The sequence below is a fragment of the Piliocolobus tephrosceles genome, chromosome 18, assembly GCF_002776525.5.
Source record: "Piliocolobus tephrosceles isolate RC106 chromosome 18, ASM277652v3, whole genome shotgun sequence".
In the NCBI taxonomy this organism is placed as follows: Eukaryota; Metazoa; Chordata; class Mammalia; order Primates; family Cercopithecidae; genus Piliocolobus; species Piliocolobus tephrosceles.
In genome coordinates this window covers 22,296,301-22,316,761 of record NC_045451.1, presented here as the reverse complement: position 1 = coordinate 22,316,761, position 20,461 = coordinate 22,296,301, and the positions used below count along the sequence as shown (strand labels likewise).

Here is a 20,461-nt window from a genome sequence, read left to right as displayed (position 1 = left end):
GCTGAACGATCCCAGTGGAAATAGGGATTGACATAGCTCTGGCAGAAAAGTCCTGGGAAAGGTTCTCCCCTTCCCCAGGACTTCCCCAGAGGTAAACTCCCAGCTCTGCACTAGCCACTGGGCCAGAGGCATGACTGTTTGGACAAAAAGGAACAGGTTCTGCTCAAGAAGAAGGAGTCCTGTGGCCAGGTGAGAAGGAGTGTTCTGGGCAATTAGCACCAAATGTTCACCACCCTGGAGACCTCACCACTATTCTTACACCTCTTTGTACCAACAGAGCTGTTATTCCAAAGCATGAATAAAACCTCATAACCCCTCACCTCAATAGTCATTTCCACATTTAATAAACATTTGTTGGACACCCACTCTGTGCCAGGCTCTGGCCAGGTCTTGAAAACAACCATTAGCAAATAGATAAGGTCCTTCTAGGTGGGAGCCTACTTCTCAAGACACCCCTCCCAAGCTGTGATTTCTGTCTGTCTCTCCAGCCCCATTTCCTTCTCCAGGCCAACAGTCACCAACTGCAGCTATAGGGGCCTCACCCCCACCCCAAGTTACACTGTTAGTCTGGACCAGGTTTTTTCATCCATGTATGCAGTATATACTTCCCATCTGCTCTATCTTTCCCACCTAATTCATCCTTCAAGGCCAGCTCAAATGTCTCCTCTTCCTGGAACCATCCCTGATTGCCATCTGGATTAACTGTTCCTCCCTCTGCACTTCCACAGCACTGGCGTTCTTATGCAAGTTTTGCACATCTTCCATCCTGTCTGGTATTCTGGTTATTTGCATGACTGCTTTCTCCAATGGACTGCCATCTCTTGAAGGTCATCATGTACCTTTAGCCCCTGATTCCCACCCCAGATGCTATGCATATAACAGGCACCCACTAAATACTAGTTAAATGATACAACAAAAGCTAAGCAAAAAAGTACTCCAGTGATATCTGTCCATCAATCTACCCTCCCCTTCGACATTGGCTGTGTTGAGCCAGGCCACTGTGTGATGCACACATAGTTATAACATATCCCGGAGCTCCTCTGGTGAAACAAATGTGAACACTGTCATCAGTCTTCCCACTTCTAAACATGCTGTCCCAAAACCTGGTGGCAGAGCAACGTGACTGAAGATGGGGCAGAGTCTCTCCTGTTGCCTCAGAATTCCAGTGAAGATCTAACACTGAAGACCAAATGTGTTAAAATAGTCAACATTCTTAGCTCAGAAAACTAGCAGCTTGGGTTCCTTCTTCCTCAACATTCTTAGCTGAGAAAACCTCTGGCAGTTGGGATCCTTCTTCCAGAGCTGACAGGCATCATTTTAAAAACATCCCTATCACCTCCAATCACTATTGAAAAAGCATTGAACTGTAAGAAGGGGTTAGTATTAGGGGAAGCACATCCTTTCTAAGGATGGGAAAGGAAAACGAAGTGCTTCCCCTCCCTGATCCAAGAGAGGCAGCTTCATGAAACTTCCTTACGAAAATGGGAGTGTCTGTAGGAAGAGGGACTCTATTTACATAACTCAGGTCTGAAAAATAGTCTCTGCAAAGCCTCATAAAGACAAGATCTCAACATCTTCCCAGACAACCCATGTGATCTCCCTTCCTTTGTACTTTCCAGGTCTTTTGTGAACTTGAGCACATTGGAACATGTTTGGCCTCCCTCAAGACACTGTGAGGCCAAGTGGTGGTTATATCCAACTCTCATACAGCGCTTTATACTCTTCAAAGGCTTTCACATATATAGTTGCTTGTTTCTCACATATATAGTTTCTTATATAATATGCTTTCACATATATAATTGCTTATTTAATTCTCACAGGAAACATAATTTACCCTAGATCAGACAGACAATTTAGGTGGAATCACCTAGAACCAGCCGTCCTAACTCCTGAATCAGCAATTACTCCTTCCACTGGAACATGCAGATGTGTTCCTGGGACTGTCTTTGGGCAGTGCCAACACAGATGTGCAACCACTGAGCAGGCCTGTGTATGACTGTCTGGTGCAGAGCTAGTTATCTTCCCATCACCACCACTTATTCAACCAAATCTAAAGCCTTTTTTGTTAAAAGAATGATATTCCCATAGGCAGAGTATGTGATCTATACAATCACAACAATTCATATCTAGGAAGATTCTACTTTGTTTCAGGCACTGGGCTGACATCTATTCTCTCTTATCTTTTCAACATTGAGAAGTAGACATCATGATCTGTCCTTTATAGATGAAGAAGGCAAGGCCAACAACACTCGTCTCCCAACACTGGACATCTGTGATTACTGGGGCCACGCTTGTCAGGTGTCTAAAACTTCCCGTAGGCTACTCCTCTGGGTTGCATTGTTACCTGCCGAAGGTCGTCATTCAAATAAAAACCAGTTTGCCCAGAGAAAGCACATAACAGACAATCAGGAATGAGGAAGGCCTTGAGGAGACGGGACATTCAACAGATGCATGTGATGAAGGAAAAAGGTTTGCAGGAAGGTTTAGGGGCTCAACTAGGTCTGAATAAGATTCCACAGTGAGACCAGAACCCCAGCGTTAACAGAAAGGTATTTGAAAACCAGACATAGTAGACTGAGAAGGAAGCTTCCATTGGTTCAGGTTTGCCCTGGGCCAGTCTTCTTTTACAGAATCTATCATTGAACAAATTCAAATCTGTGACTACCATAGCGCTTCTTCTCTTTCTAACAGGTCCCCACAGCCACTAGCCTAGGAGTAAAAAGAATTCTCTTCCTGAGTGGGTCGCCATGACCAGCATCCCCAGAGAAATCCTCCAAGGCTTTAAAAGCTTCGAGTGGTTCAAATAGTCATTGCATCCATACATTGCCCTCTTTCATCACCATCTTTTATGCAGCATTAATTATTTTTCCTTTTCATTCATTGAAAAAGCTTTCAACCAGAGAGAATCCTAATTAATTTGAGGCAAGAATAATTTTTCTTACATTTGCTGCTTCCAGTCTGTAATTAAAAGGGGCAGTTTCAAAGTGGCCATCTTCAAATCTCATGTATAATATTGAGTGGTTCTGCTAAATAGCTTTCAGATGTGCTGTTCATGTGTCATTTTGATGAGAGCTGGCGATGGTGTTAATTTCTGATAGAATACTACAGAATGCTGGGTCCTCTTTTTAAGAGATATCTTTGTGTAATGGGAAGGACTATAGCACCTCATTTCATCAGATTCAGTTAAGTGAGTGAATGTCATATATTGCTCATGGCCTCTCCTCTTCTGTATATTCTCACACAGGTTGTATACCACATACTACATAGTATACAACTATATGGTATGGCTTCTTTCACATACCATATATTTTGCCTTTCCAACTAGAACATAGTCTATCTCAGAGTGGGGCCAAGCTTTCTCCTAACATAACAGATTGGATTATCTTGATTAAAAGTATCATCTCAATTTTACTAGCTCGACTAGAAAAGAGAGATCATTTAATTTTTTAAAAAGAATCTTGTACATGGGCCAGGTGCAATGGTGCATGCCTGTAATCCCAAAACTTTGAAAGGGTGAGGCAGGAGATCAATAACCAGCCTGGGCATCTTAGTAGAACCCAGTCTCTACCAAAAAAAAATTTTTTTTCAATTAGCCAGGTGTAGTCCCAGCTATTCAGGAAGCTAAGGCGGGAGGATCACTTGAGCTCAGAAGGTTGAGGCTGCACTGAGCCATGATGGCAACACTGCACCCCGGCCCGGGCCACAGAGTGAGATGTGAGATTCTCTCTCTCTCTCTCTCTCTGATACACACACACACACACACACACACACACACACAGAATCATGTATGTTTCATGGTTTCCATGGGGGACTAGCACTGGAAACAGAAAGCCATTCTGACCCCAAGAGGTGGGCATGCTGGGGTTCAAGTCTGCGTGTCATCTGCAGTTAGAGGGTTAGCAAAGCCAGGGTAAAAAGAGAAATTACCCAGGGAGAGAGTATAAGGTGAAACAGGAACAAGAGCCTGGGGTGGTTTTTGAGCAATACTATTCAGTGGCTACATGGAGACTTCAGCAAGAAGTGTTTCTGTGGAGTGATGGGGGTAGAAGCCAGGAGAGGTAAGATATGAAAGCAGGGTAAAGAACTAGAAACAGCAAATATGGGCAAGCTTTTTTTTTTTTTTTTTTTCACTTCAAGTTCTGGGATACATGTGCAGAATGTGCAGGTGTGTTACATAGGCATACGTGTGCCATGGTGGTTTGCTGCACCTATTGACCCATCCTCTAAGTTCCCTCCCCTTGTCCTCCACCCCCCAACAGGCCCTGGTGTGTTGTTTCCCTCCCTGTGTCCATGTATTATTGTTCAACTCCCACTTATGAGTGAGAAGATACAGTGTTTGGTTTTCTGTTCCTGCGTTAGTTTGCTGAGGATGATGGCTTCCAGCTCCATCCATGTCCCTGCAAAGGATATGATCTCATTTATTTGTATGGCTGCATAGTATTCCATGGTGGTATATATGTACCACATTTTCTTTATCCAGTCTATCATTGATGGGCCTTTGGGTTGGTTCCATGACTTTGCAACTGTAAATAGTGCTGCAGTAAACATATGCGTGCATGTGTCTTTATAGTAGAATGATTTATATTCTTTCAGGTATCTATCCAGTAATGGGATTGCTGGATCAAATGGTACTTCTGGTTCTAGGTCCTTGAGGAATCGCTATACCGTCTTCCACAATGGTTGAAGTAATTTACATTCCCACCAACAGTGTAAAAGTATTCCTATTTCTCCATAGACTCAGCAGCATTTATGGTTTCTTGACTTTTTAGTAATCAGCATTCTGACTGGCATGAGATTGTATCTTATTGTGGTTTTGATTCGCATTTCTCTAATGATCAGTGATGTTGAGCTTTTTTTCATATGCTTGTTGGCTGCATAAATGTCTTTGAGGAGTGTCTGTTTATATCCTTTGCTCACTTTTCAATAGGGTTGTTTTTTTCTTGTAAATTTGTTAAAGTTTCCTTCTGGATATTAGACCTCTGTCAGATGGGTAAATTGCAAAACAATTTCTCCAATTCTGTAGGCTATCTGTTCACTCTGATGATAGTTTCTTCTGCTCTTTAGTTTAATTAAATTCCATTAGTCAATTTTGGCTTCCATTATCATTGCTTTTGGTGTTTTCATCACAAAGTCTTTGCCCATACCTATGTCCTGAATGGTATTGCCTAGGTTTTCTTCTGGGGAAAAATATGGAACGCTTCATGAATTTGCATGTCATCCTTGCACAGGGACCATGCTAATCTTCTCTGTATCATTCCAATTTTAGTATCTGTGCTGCCAAAGGGAACAGAGCCAAGCTTTTAAGAAGTGTGTCAGAGGTTCCAAGACGGCCGAATAGGAACAGCTCCAGTCTACAGCTCCCAGCGTGAGTGACGCTGAAGACAGGTGATTTCTGCATTTCCAACTCAGGTACCAGGTTCATCTCACTGGGGCTTGTCGGACAGTGGGTGCAGGACAATGGGTGCAGCCCACAGACCATGAGCCAAAGCAGGGCGAGATATCACCTCACCCAGGAAGCACAAGGGGTCAGGGAATTCCCTTTCCTAACCAAGGGAAGCCGTGACAGACGGGACCTGGAAAATCGGGTCACTCCCACCCTAATACTGCACTTTTCCAACAGCTTAGCAAATGGCACACCAGGAGATTATATCCCACGCCTGGCTTGGAGGGTCCCACGCCCACAGAGCCCTGCTCACTGCTAGCACAGCAGTCTGGCATCAAACTGCAAGGTGGCAGTGAGGCTGGGGAGAGGCACCCACCATTGCTGAGGCTTAAGTAGGTAAACAATGCAGCTGGGAAGCTCAAGCTGGGTGGAGCCCACTGCAGCTCAAGGAGGCCTGCCTGCCTCTGTAGACTCCACCTGTGGGGGAGGGAATAGTTGAACAAAAGGCAGCAGAAACTTCTCCAGACTTAAATGTCCCTGTCTGACAGCTTTAAAGAGAGTAGTGGTTCTCCCAGCATGGAGTTTGAGATCTGAGAACAGAAAGACTGCCTCCTCAAGTGGGTCCCTGACCCCCGAGTAGCCTAACTGGGAGGCACCTCCCAGTAGGGGCCGATTAACACCTCATACGGCCGGGTGCCCCTATGAGATGAAGCTTCCAGAGGAACGATCAGGGAGCAATATTTGCCATTCTGCAATATTTGCAGTTCTGCAACCTCCACTGGAGATAACCAGGAAAATAGGGCCTAGAGTGGACCTCCAGCAAACTCCAACAAACCCGAAGCTGAGGGTCCTGACTGTTAGAAGGAAAACTAACAAACAGAAAGGACATCCACACCAAAACCCTATCTGTATGTCACCATCACCAAAGACCAAAGGTAGATAAAACCACAAAGATGGGGAGAAACCAAAGCAGAAAACCTGAAAATTCTAAAAATCAGAGCACCTCTTCTCCTCCAAGGAATGCAGCTCCTCGCCAGCAACAGAACAAAGCTGGACGGAGGGTGACTATGATGAGTTGAGACAAGAAGGCTTCAGAAGATCGGAAATAACAAACTTCTCTGAGCTAAAGGAAGATGTTCGAACCTGTTGCAAAGAAGCCAAAAACCTTGAAAAAAGACTGGACAAATGCTAACTAGAATAAACAACATAGAAAAGACCTTAAATGACTTGATGGAGCTGAAAACCATGGCACAAGAATTACATAACACATGCACAAGTTTCAGTAGCCGATTCGATCAACTGGAAGAAAGGGGATCAGTGATTGAAGATCAAATGAATGAAATGAAGTGAGAAGAGAAGTTTAGAAAATAAGAGTAAAAATAAATGAACAAAGCCTCCAAGAAATATAGGACTACGTGAAAAGACCAAATCTACGTCTGACTGGTGTACCTGAAAGTGATGGGGAGAATGGAACCAAGTTGGAAAACACTCTTCAGGATATTATCCAGGAAAACTTCCCCAACCTAGCAAGGCAGGCCAACATTCAAATTCAGGAAATACAAAGAATGCCACAAAGATACTCCTTGAGAAGAGCAACTCCCATAATTGTCAGATTCACCAAAGTTGAAATGAAAGAAAAAATGTTAACGGCAGCCAGACAGAAAGGTTGGGTTACCCACCAAGGGAAGCCCATCAGACTAACAGTGGATCTCTCTGCAGAAACCCTACAAGCAAGAATAGAGTGGGGGCCAATATTCAACATTCTTTAAAGAAAAGAATTTTCAACCTAGAATTTCATATCCAGCCAAACTAAGCTTCATAAGTGAAGGAGAAATAAAATCCTTTACAGACAAGCAAATGCTGAGATATTTTGTCACCACCAGGCCTGCCTTATAAGAGCTTCTGAAGGAAGCATTAAACATGGAAAGGAACAACCAGTATCAGCCACTGCAAAAACATGCCAAATTGTAAAGACCATCAATGCTAGGAAGAAACTGCATCAACTAATGAGCAAAATAACCAGCTAACATCATAATGACAAGATCAAATTCACACATAACAATATTAACTTTAAATGTAAATGGGCTAAATGCTTCAATCAAAAGACACAGACTGGCAAATTGGATAAAGAGTCAAGACCCATCAGTGTGCTGTATTCAGGAGACACATCTCATGTGCAGAGACACACATAGGCTCAAAATAAATGGATGGAGGAAGATCTACCAAGCAAATGGAAAAAAAAAAAAAAAAGCAGGGGTTGCAATCCTAGTCTCTGATAAAACAGACTTTAAACCAACAAAGACCAAAAGAGACAAAGAAGGCCATTGCATAATGGTAAAGGGATCAATCCAACAAGAAGAGATAACTATCCTAAATGCACCCAATAAAGGAGCACCCAGATTCATAAAGCAAGTCCTTAAAGACCTACAAAGAGATTTAGACTTCCACACAATAATACTGGGAGACTTTTACACTCCACTGTCAACATTAGACAGATTCACGAGACAGAAAGTTAACAAGGATGTCCAGGAATTGAACTCTGCTCTGCACCAAGCAGACCTAATAGACATCTACAGAACTCTCTACCCCAAATCGACAGAATATACATTCTTCTCAGCACCACATCACACTTATTCCAAAATTGAACACATAATTGGAAGTAAAGCACTCCTCAGCAAATGTACAAGAACAGAAATTATAACAAACTGTCTCTCAGACCACAGGACAATCAAAGTAGAACTCAAGATTAAGAAACTCACTCAAAACCGCTCAACTACATGGAAACTGAACAACCTGCTCCTGAGTGACTACTGGGTACATAATGAAATGAAGGCAGAAATAAAGATGTTCTTTGAAACCAATGAGAACAAAGACGCAACATACCAGAATCTCTGGAACACATTCAAAGCAGTGTGTAGAGGTAAATTTATAGTACTAAATGCCCACAAGAGAAAGCAGGAAAGATCTAAAATGGACACCCTAACATCACAATTAAAAGAACCACAGAAGCAAGAGCAAATGCATTCAAAAGCTAGCAGAAGGCAAGAAATAAGTAAGATCAGAGCAGAACTGAAGGAGATGGAGACACAAAAAACCCTTCAAAAAATCAATGAATCCAGAAGCTGGTTTTTGGAAAAGATTAACAATATTGATAGACCACTAGCAAGACTAACAAATAAGAAAAGAGAGAAGAATCCAATAGACACAATAAAAAATGATAAAGGGGATTTCACCACTGATCCCACAGAGATAAAAACTACTATCAGAGAATACTATAAACACCTCTATGCAAATAAATTAGAAAATCTAGATGAAATGGATAAATTCCTGGACACATACACCCTCCCAATACTAAACCAGGAAGAAGTTGAATCTCCGAATAGACCAATAACAGGCTCTGAAATTAAGGCAATAATTAATAGCCTACCAACCAAAAAAAGTCCAGGACCGGATGGATTCACAGCCAAATTCTACCAGAGGTACAAGGAGGAACTGGTACCATTCCTTCTGAAACTTTTCCAATCATTAGAAAAAGACGGAATCCTCCCTAACTCATTTTATGAGGCCAGCATCATCCTGATACCAAAGGCTGGCAGAGACACAACAAATAAAGAGAATTTTAGGCCAATATCCCTGATGAACATCGATGCAAAATTCCTCAATAAAATACTGGCAAACCAAATCCAGCAGCACATCAAAAAGCTTATTCACCATGATCAAGTGGGCTTCATCCCTGGGATGCAAGGCTGGTTCAATATATGCAAATCAATAAACATAATCCATCATATAAACAGAACCAAAGACAAAAAACACATGATTATCTCAATAGATGCAGAAAAGGCCTTTGACAAAATTCAACAGCCCTTCATGCTAAAAACTCTCAATAAATTAGGTATTGATGGAATTTATCTCAAAATAATAAGAGCTATTTATGACAAACCCACAGCCAATATCATACTGAATGGACAAAAACTGGACACATTCCCTTTGAAAACTGGTGCAAGACAGGGATGTCCTCTCTCAGCACTCCTATTCAATATAGTGTTGGAAGTTCTGGCCAGGGCAATCAGGCAAGAGAAAGAAATAAAGAGTATTCAATTAGGAAAAGAGGGAGTCAAGTTGTCCCTCTTTGCAGATGACATGGTAGTATATTTAGAAAACCCCATCATCTCAGCCCAAAATCTCCTTAAACTGATAAGCAACTTCAGTAAAGTCTCAGGATACAAAATTAATGTGCAAAAATCACAAGCATTCCTATACACCAATAACAGACAAACAGAGAGCCAAATCATGAGTGACTTCCCATTCACAATTGCTTCAAAGAGAATAAAATACCTAGGAATCCAACTTACAAGGGATGTGAAGGACCTCTTCAAGGAGAATTAGAGACCACTGCTCAACGAAATAAAAGAAGACACAAACAAATGCAAGAACATTCCATGCTCACAGATAGGAAGAATCAATATCTTGAAAATGGCCATACTGCCCAGGGTAATTTATAGATTCAATGCCATCCCCATCAAGCTACCAATGACTTTCTTCACAGAATTGGAAAAAACTGCTTTAAAGTTCATACGGAACCAAAAAAGAGCCCGCATTGCCAAGACAATCCTAAGTCAAAAGGACAAAGCTGGAGGCGTCACACTACCTGACTTCAAACTATACTACAAGGCTACAGTAACCAAAACAGCATGGTACTGGTACCATGGAACAGAACAGAGCCCTCAGAAATAACACCACACATCTACAACCGTCTGATCTTTGACAAACCTGACAAAAACAAGAAATGGGGAAAGGATTCCCCATTTAATAAATGGTGCTGGGAAAGCCACTGGCTAGCCATATGTAGAAAGCTGAAATTGGATCGCTTCTTTATACCTTATACAAAAATTAATTCAAGATGGATTAAAGACTTAAATGTCAGACCTAAAACCATAAAAACCCTAAAAGAATACCATTCGGGACATAGGCATGGGCAAGGACTTCATGTCTAAAACACCAAAAGCAATGGCAACAAAAGCCAAAATTGAGAAATGGGATCTAATTAAACTAAAGAGCTTCTGCACAGCAAAAGAAACTACCATCAGAGTGAACAGGCAACGTACAGAATGGGAGAAATTTTTTGCAATCTATCCATCTGACAAAGGGCTAATATCCAGAATCTACAAAGAACTTAAACAAATTTACAAGAAAAAAATCAAACAGCCCCATCAAAAAGTGGGAGAAGGATATGAATAGACACTTCTCAAAAGAAGACATTTATGCAGCCCACAGACACGTGAAAAAATGCTCATCATCGCTGGTCTTCAGAGAAATGCAAATCAAAACCACAATGAGATACCATCTCACACCAGTTAGAATGGTAATCATTAAAAAGTCAGGAAAAAACAGGTGCCAGAGAAGATGTGGAGAAATAGGAACACTTTTACACTGTTGATGGGACTGTAAACTAGTTCAATCATTGGGGAAGACAGCCTGGCGATTCCTCAAGGATCTAGAACTAGAAATACCATTTGACCCAACCATTCCATTACTGGAACCCAACCATTCCATATACCCAAAGGATTATAAATCATGCTGCTATAAAGACACATGCACATGTATGTTTATTGCGACACTATTCACAATAGCAAAGACTTGGAACCAACCCAAATGTCCATCAATGATAGACTGGATTAAGAAAGTACGGCACACATACACCATGGAATACTATGCAGCCATAAAAAAGGATGAGTTAATGTCCTTTGTAGGGACATGGATGCAGCTGGAAACCATCATTCTGAGCAAACTATCGCAAGGACAGAAAAACAAACACTGCATGTTCTCACTCATAGGTGGGAGTTGAACAATGAGAACACTTGGACACACGGTGGGGAACACCACACACCAGGGCCTGTCATGGTGTGGGAGGAGGGGGAAGGGATAACATTAGGAGATATACCTAATGTAAATGACGAGTTAATGGGTGCAGCATACCAACATGGCACATGTATACATATGTAACAAACCTGCACGTGCACCTGTACCCTAGTACTTAAAGTATAATAAAAAATAAATAAAAATAAATTTTAAAAAAAGAAATGTGTCTACCAGCTGGGCATGGTGGTTCATGCTTGTAATGCCAGCACTTTTGGAGGCTGAGCTGGGAGGATCACTTAAGTTCAGGAGTTCGAGACCAGCCTGGGCAACAAGCAAAACATTAACTCTACAAAAAGCTAAAAATTTAGCCAGGCGTGGTGGTGTATGCCTGTAGTCTCAGCTACTCGGGAGGCTAAGGTGGGAGGATGGCTTGAGCCTGGCAGATGGAGGTTGCAGTGAGCCATGATCACACCACTGCACTCCAGCCTGAGCAACAGAGCTAATCCCTGTCTAGTAAGTTTTCCCTCCCATGTTTAGAATGATCCCATCATATAAATGGAAGGTTCTACAGATATGATTATAAAGAGCATCTTCTTTAAATATGTACACTCCCCCATCCCACCTCCACATATGCACATGTGAACCCTGAAAGATCCAATCCTTCAAAATGGATCCTGGCTGGGCACAGTGGTTCATGCCTGTAATCCCGGTGCTTTGATCGAGGCTGGAGGATCGGTCACTTGAGACCAGGAGTTTTAGACCAGCCTGGGAAACATAGTGAGACCCCATCTCTATGAAAAATTTAAAAATTAGCTTGGCACGGTGGTGTGTGTGTGTAGTCCCAGCTGCTCAGGAGGGTGAGGCAGTATGATTGCTTGAGTGCAGGAATTCAAAGCTGCTGTGAACTATGCTCTACCATATTCCCACCTGGGTACCATTCCTTCTGAAACTATTCCAATCAATAGAAACAGAGAAGCCCACTTGATCATGGTGGATAAGCTTTTCGATGTGCTGCTGGATTCGGTTTGCCAGTATTTTATTGAGGACTTTTGCATCGATGTTCATCAGGGATATTGGCCTAAAATTCTCTTTTTTTTGTTGTGTCTCTGCCAGCCTTTGGTATCAGGATGATGCTGGCCTCATAAAATGAGTTAGGGAGGATTCCGTCTTTTTCTATTGATTGGAAAATTTTCAGAAGGAATGGTACCAGTTCCTCCTTGTACCTCTGGTAGAATTTGGCTGTGAATCCATCCGGTCCTGGACTTTTTTTGGTTGGTGCATAAAAAATTAATAATAATAATAAAATTAAAAGATGGATTCTGAGTGATTAACTGCACCTAAATTCAAAATAGAACAAGCTCTATTCTGTACTCTTTGGGTTCCTAGAAAAACCACATTTGCATAACTTTGGTACTTGTATAGCTGCCTGTTCCTGCTTGCACCATCTGAACTAACCAGCAGGTTGTAGTTCAGTGACCTACAACGACCAATCACAACTCAGCATTAACCAATCAGAACTAAGCAAGTCTACATCCTTCACTTGCATAAGCAAATTAGAGTGGGAACCCAAGTAGGAACTTTCTCTATAAAAGACAATTTCTCCCTTTGTTTTCCAGACTGCACTTCGATTTTTTGCTGAAGGCTGCATCTACCTACTGCATCTATGAAGCATTTCAGTACTTGGTCTTTCTAGCAGAAAAATTCTCTGGATGAAAAAGTAAAATCCAAAGTTACTGATTTAGCATCACCATCTAGCCCAGCTATTGTGGTTGGTGGACCAGTCACACAATGACACTTAAAACGCCTCTCTGGAGAAGCACAGGGTCTCCTTCCACAGGGAATGATGGACCCAATCCCCTGATGCAAGCACTCCCAGGACTCACATGGTCCTTGTCCCATGAAATCTCAAAGGGCTAATTCCACCAGGCTCCAAAGCTCTGTGCTTTTTGTCTCATATAAAAAGACCCCATAGTACTTCCTGTGTATTTTTAAGCAGTAGTTTGCACCATCTATTTTTAAGTCAGATGGACAGGTCCAGGGGAATTGTGACTTGCCACTAACAATGGCAGAATTGGGCCTGGACCCCACACACCCCAAGGCAGCACCAGGATCCTCCCACAAAACAGACAGGCTGCTTCATTCCCCTCTCTTGGTGATGACAGCTTCATTCTTGACTCGCAGCAAACATTAACTCAAAAAGCTTTGATAGGTTACTTGTCCATACCATAGCCACACCCATTAAATTACAAATGAGGAAAACTGAGGTGCAGAGAGGATCAATGACTTGGCTAAGTACACTGAGCTAGAAGTAAAATCAAGATCTGGCTGGGAGCGGTAGCTCACACCTGTAATCCCAGCACTTTGAGAGGCCAAGGCGGGCAGATCATGAGGTCAGAAGTTCGAGACCAGCCTGATCAACATGGCGAAACCCCATCTCTACTAAAAATACAAAACTTAGCCAGGCATGGTGGCATGCACCTATAATCCCACCTACTCAGGAGGCTGAGGCAGGAGAATCACTTGAACCCAGGAGGCAGAGTTAGCAGTGAGCCAAGATTGTGCCACTGCACTCCAGTCTGGATGACAAGGTGAGACTCCATCAAAAAAAACAAAAACAAAACAAAAAGCAAAAAACAAGACCTCCCACCCTCAGACCAGCATATTTTTGTCTGCAACAAGAACTGGCATGCATGAGTGACAGACAGGCCTGGTGTATCCCAGTGGCTCAGCAGAAAGGAGTGAAGACCCACTTTCTTAAAAACCTCAGAGCCCTCCAGAGACATGACATTATCCAATATACTCCCTCTGGAAGAGCCCTGAGTTTCCTGAGCTATAAATATTGAGTCTTGTGAGGTTTCCTCTCAGAGCTGAGGTACAGTTAATGAAGTTTCACATTCGTGCTGAGTTTGACCTAAAAAAGAAGTTTAAACTTTCAGGCCCATCAAAATGAGGAGTTTTTTCTTGCCCCAATCTCAATGAGCCAACAAGGCCTTTCAAGAAAGAAATTCCCACAAATGGAGACTGTTGAGGCATCAGTGGTTACTTCTCATCACCATGGAAACCCCCAAACCACTACATCCCTGGCTTCCACAGGGGTAGGGCTGTCTCACCCTCCTACTCCATCTTCTCCAGAGATGGGATGCTGCTGAGTCCACCAGCTTTTATCAACCACTCAGCACTTAAAGTCTACTCCCCTCATGTTCAGCTCAACTTGGTTCCTTCATGGTCTTTGCTACTGCCAAGACCCAGTTTTGGCAGTCTAGAAGATTTCAGTGGCTTACATTTTTCCTCTTATCCCAACTTCGCAATGGCCTACAGCCCTCTGTTCCCTGCTGTGATCCCAGGGAGTTCCACCTGAACATCCTGAAACTCCTCCTCAGTTTCTGCAGCAGGTGCTCTGCAGGCTGAACTCCCAGCCTCTCCCAGCACCTCACTCTCCACAGCCACTTTCACTTCTAAGATCTTTGTCTAAAGCTTTCAAGAAAATTAAAGGGCAAGCTAGTTACACAAAATAATGTGACTTATGTCCTTTAGGCCCATCGCCTCCCCTGCTTTGCTGCCCATTCTCCCTAAATCTTTGCAACCTGATCAACCTGATTGTCTGTCACCATCACATTAACCAAAACTGTATTCTTTAAGGTTAAATCTCAAGTGCTTTGTCTAACCACCCTGCTCTCATTTCTGAATAGCATTTGACACAGCTGACAACTCCCCCACCAACTCTTGCCCTCCCATGCATTCACACAGGTGCACACACAGGCACACAGACTTCCTTAAAATTCTCTCCCTGGTTTTTGTAGCTTTCTCTGCAACCTTCTTGCCACCTCTCTCTTTCTAGTCTGATGGTTTTCAAACCTTTCCCCTCAGAGGTTCTCCATCTTAACATATCTAAAACCAAACTCATGGTCTTTCTTTGAGACCTACCATCCTGGGTCTTGGGTGTCATTACCGTCTTCCAGCCCACCAGACCGGATACCAAGGAGTCATCTTTGTCTCCTTGCTATTCTGAACCCTCACATTTAATTAGTCCCCAAGTCCTGCCAATTCTTCCTTCAAAACGCCCCTATACTTACACCGTCATCTTCATTATCACTCTGTTCTCTCCTTTCTAATCCATGTGGCCCATCTCTGCTAGATTAACTCCCTTAACACACTCGTTGAGCCTCATCAATGGTGATTCCTATTTCCCATATGAAACTAAAGTTCTTGCTCTAAACTTAAAATGCCTGAACATGCTGGTCCTATCCTGCTCAATCACCCTGATTTCCCATTACTCTAAAGCATGAATTCATTGCTGCAGTCAAACTCTACTTGCTACATTTCTCCCTTCATGCGGATGAATATGATTTGCACTGCCACCACCACCACAGACATGAGCCACCACACCTGGCCAAAAATTATTTTTTAATGATCTACACAGTGACTGGCTTGGGGGTAGGAAGAAGGATTCTGGTTTTCTAATAATCCCCCTCAGCCATCCCTCCCATTCTTTAACATGAATAACTGATGTTTCTTCAATTTTAGGTAAAAGCTATGGAGCCAATACAGGTGCAGCATTCCCTTCTACCCATTGGCAATTCTGGAATCTCCCTTGTTCTGTTAATAGACCAAAAAGAAAAACAGTTTTTATTACGTTGAGTATTTACTGACCACAATGTAATACAGTTAGAAATCTATAACAAATAGATAACCGCAAAAAAAAAAAAAAAAAAAAAATCTGAAAACAGATTTTCAAATAACTCCCAAGCTTGATAAGAAATACAAGAAAATTATAAACTGTTCACAACTCAAGAACACTACATGACAAAACTTATGGGATGCAGCCAAAGTGGTACTTAGAAGCCAATGAATACCAATAAACAAGTTTACTAGCACAAAAGATTGAAGTTAAAGGAACTCAACTTTCAAATCAGGAAGTACAACAACAACAAAATGATCCAAGGAAAGTAGATGAAAGGAAATAAAAATAATTTTAAAAGAAATTATAAATTAATCAACAAAAACAAAACTTGTCCTTTGACAAGACCAACCTTTGGCAAATTTCACTAAGAAAGAAAGAAAGTATACAAACACATTAGGCCTGAGAAAAGCAGGAAGCTAAATTTCAGCCTGAATTTCAGTTACAAAGCAGGGAACTGTGCAGTCTCAGGCAAGTTTCTTAACTTCTCAACACAGACCCACCATCTGCAAAATGCAGGTGACAAAAAAACAATTCTCACCTCAAAAGTTGTTGTCACAATTAGATGAGATAGCATATGCAAAGGACGTAGCACAATGTCTGGCTCACAGAAACAGACAATAAATAATGCTATCATAATGGCATTTTAATGTAATAAACCTAAACGAATAGAGCAGTAGGTCTTGGTCCTGGGTTTGCATCAGGATTACCTGTGATGATTTTTAAAATTCATGATGAATAACTATTTTTATTATTGGGAAAGTCTAATTTTCTCATCACAGGAATCATTTTTTAATTCACCAGACTCTATTGTCCACACAACTGTGTTCCACAGATACACCCAAACTTGGAGATTTCTGATTCTGTCATCTTTTTTCCCAGGCATTTCTTTTCTGATTTCTTCCCATGTAAGCTTCAAGGATAGGAAAGCCTGACACTGGAAAATTTTCCAACTTTTTCTTTTTCATTTCTTATTCCTTATGAACAAGACTCCATATTCAATGGTTAGATTGGGCACCAAAATACATCACTCAAAAGAAAAGGTGTTTTAGTTTGGGTTTCCTTAGAAGCAATCCCTCAGACAAGAGTTTTTGAACATGCAGTTTATGTGAGAAGTGTTCTCAGAAAGCATAGTAGGCTAGTGGGAAATTGAGCAAAGAAAGCAAAGGACGCCAATAAAGTTCATGAATGCCCAGGCTACCACTGTGGGAAATTGAGACTCAGTGCCTTTGAGGGCCTCTGGGACAGTGAGTAGAACACATCTCAGAACTGTTCTACTCAAGGAGTGAAGAAGCTTAACCACCAACTTTCATTTGGCTTGGGTTGAGCGGGGCTCTTGAGCAATTCACTCCAGTTGCAGAGAAAGCCCTCAAGCAGAATCATGTTTGCTTGCAGGAGGAAGCCTTTGGCCTTTAGGAGACTCAAGGGGCAATGGGCTTCCGCTACAGAAGCCAACCAATTCAACCCAATGCTCATGCCTAGGGTAGCTTATGCCCACATTGAGGGGTGAGCAACATACTTTGGAAATTCTTTCATGCTTCCCTTCTAGGCCAGATTACCTTTTATTTAACCATCCTAGTCTTTAGGAAGCTCTTCACAAAAATGAAAAGATTGTGTTTTTTAATAAAAGGACTTGGAATTTAATATAAGTGATCTACAGGGTGCTTCGTGACATACATGCTACTAATTGCTCCCTTACCTTTTGTGTTACCCTGTTCCAAAATTATTGTTTCTTAAAAAAAAAAATCACAGAATTATCTGTGTGATTGGATGGTGCATGTGCTCATGGAAGGTCATGATGTGGGGAGGTTCCAGCATATTTAGCAATTAATACGCCATGCTCAGAGATCTTCAAGAGTATCCGCAATCTTTTTAAAATTAATCTTCACAGAACTTCTAACAGCAAAAATAGCATTCACATATTTTTTGCTTTTAGGAATCTCTCAGAAGTCTCTCATCACTCTTAATCCATTTTTTCATAGCTTCTGCTATAATTTATTTTATTTTATTTTATTTTACTTCATTTCAGTTTTGAGAGGGAATCTCGCTCTGTCACCTAGGCTACAGTGCAGTGCCGCGATCTTGGCTCACCATAACCTCTGCCTCAGGTTCAAGTGATTCTCCCACCTCAACCTCCTGAGTAGCTGAGATTACAGGAATGCACCACCACGTCCAGCTAATTTTTGTGTTTTTAGTAAAGACAGGATTTCACCATATTGGCCAGGCTGGTCTCAAACTCCTGACCTCAGGTGATCCACCTGCCTCGGCCTCCCAAAGTGCTGGGATTGCAGGCATGAGCCACTGCACCTGGTCTTCTGCTATAATTTAAATGTGTTCTCCAAAATTCAGAAGTTGCCATTGTGATAGTATTAAGAGGAAGGGCCTATACACAATGATTAGGTCATGAGGACTCCCTGGTGAATAACTTTAAGGCCTTTATAGAAGAAGCTTCAGTCAGCCTTCAGTTTATCTTACCCTCCTGCCATGTGAAGATACACAAAAAAGGTCCTCACCAGATGCTAGTGCCTTGATCTTGGGCTTCCCAGCCTCCAGAACTGTGAGAAATGAACTTCTGTTTTTTATAGACTAACCAACCTCAGGGATTCTGTTAGAGCAGCACAAGCAGACTAAGACAGCTTCCTTACAAGACCAAGAATGTAGGTGTCCCCATTTTAATATTGGAACACTGAGGCATAGAGAGGTAAAATAAATTGCAACAGGTAGCAAAAGGTCCCTTTATTATCATCCTCACTTCATAGGACTGTTGTTTCCTCTGCTGAAGAACTGGCTGTGGCTGAATTCTCTCACTAGCTTTTGGCAAGGTTGGATCTGAGCATGATGGCCCATCCCAATAGAAACAAAGCCATAGCTTATTGTGGGGACAGAGGTAAGTTCTGAGCTTCATCAGAGAGCCTTGGGACATGGGATGTGCCTTGGAGTAAACTGGACTCACTTGATAAACAAAGATATAAAAACTATTTCTCAAAGAGAGTTTTACTTCACTTTAAAGAGCTAGACAGTCTCAGTTGCTTAAACTACATCCAGAAGGCCCCATGAGAAGTGTCTTTGCAGTCAGGTTAAAAGCTTTCTGCTGCACAATGAGACACCATCCAACAAAGGGAATGAATATGCTCAACTTTAAGCAACAATGTGGATGAATCTCACCACCGTATTGTTGTACAAAAGAAGCCAGACTCCAAAGTAGACATGCTGCATGATTCCGTGTGCATAACACTCAAAAACAGGAAAAAACAAAACTTCTGTTAAAAGTCAGCATAATCATTGTTCTTATACAGAGTCATCAACGACAGAAAGTGGGTATTTGGAGACTTTTAGGGATATAGTGGTATTCTGTTTCTTGATCTGGATGTTGGTTTCACACACCTACAGAAAGTAAACAAATCAAAGTGTTCAATTTGTGAAAATGTATAAATCTTTACACTAATGATTTGTTCACTTGCTGTATATATGGTATATAATTTTTAAGTAGACTACATTTTTAGGGCAGTTTTAGATCCACAGAAAAATTGAGTAGAAAGTACAGAATTCTCACTCTGCCCCCTGCCCCTACATACACAGTACACCCCTACACATGCAGGGGACAGAGTGAGAACTCTGTACATGCAGTACTACACACACAGTGCTACACACACAGTACTAGACACGCAGGGGGCAGAGTGAGAACTCTGTGTACACAGTACTACACATGCAGTACTACACACACAGTGCTACACACACAGTACTAGACACGCAGGGGGCAGAGTGAGAACTCTGTGTACACAGTACTACACATGCAGTACTACACACACAGTGGGGAGAGTGAGAACTCTGTACACGCAGTACTACACACGCAGTACTACACACACAGTACTACACATGCAGGGGGCAGAGTAAGAACTCTGTACCTGCAGTACTACACACACAGTGCTACACACACAGTACTAGAGACATAGGGGGCAGAGTGAGAATTCTGTACACACAATACTATACATGCAGTACTACACACACAGGGGGCAGAGTGAAAACTCTGTACATGCAATACTACACAAGCAGTATTACACACGCAGTACACAGGCAGAACTCTGTACACATGCCCCTACACATGCAGTACACCCTGCCCTATACACACGCACAGCCTTCCCATTATCAACATTCCCACCAGCGTGATGGATTTATTACAATTGATGAGCCTGCATTGACACGTCATTATCACCCGAAGTCCATAGTTTACATTAGGATTCACACTTGGTGCTATACATTCTGCAGTATATAGACATCTCTCCTCCATCATAGCATCATACGGAGTCATTTCATAGCTCTAAAAATCCTCTGTGCTCCATTGATTTCTCCCTTCCTTCCCCCTAACCCCCAACAACTACTAAATCTTTTACTGTTTTTCCTTTTTCAAAATGGAATATAGTTGGAATCATAAAATATGTAGCCTTTTCAGATTGACTTCTTTCACTTAGTCATATGCATTTAAGTTTTCTCTATATCTTATCATGGCTTGATAGATCTTTTCTTTTTAGTGCTGAATAATA

The 20,461-nt window shown here is 41.9% G+C and overlaps 1 non-coding gene across 1 annotated transcript; it reads right to left on the bottom strand.

Moving 5' to 3' along the window:
* Positions 1-5,183: 5,183 nt before the first annotated feature.
* On the bottom strand, positions 5,184-5,288 carry LOC111546874. Its single transcript, XR_002732956.1, has one exon. It is a non-coding gene; the product is annotated as a U6 spliceosomal RNA (small nuclear RNA).
* Between the last annotated feature and the right edge of the window lie 15,173 nt (positions 5,289-20,461).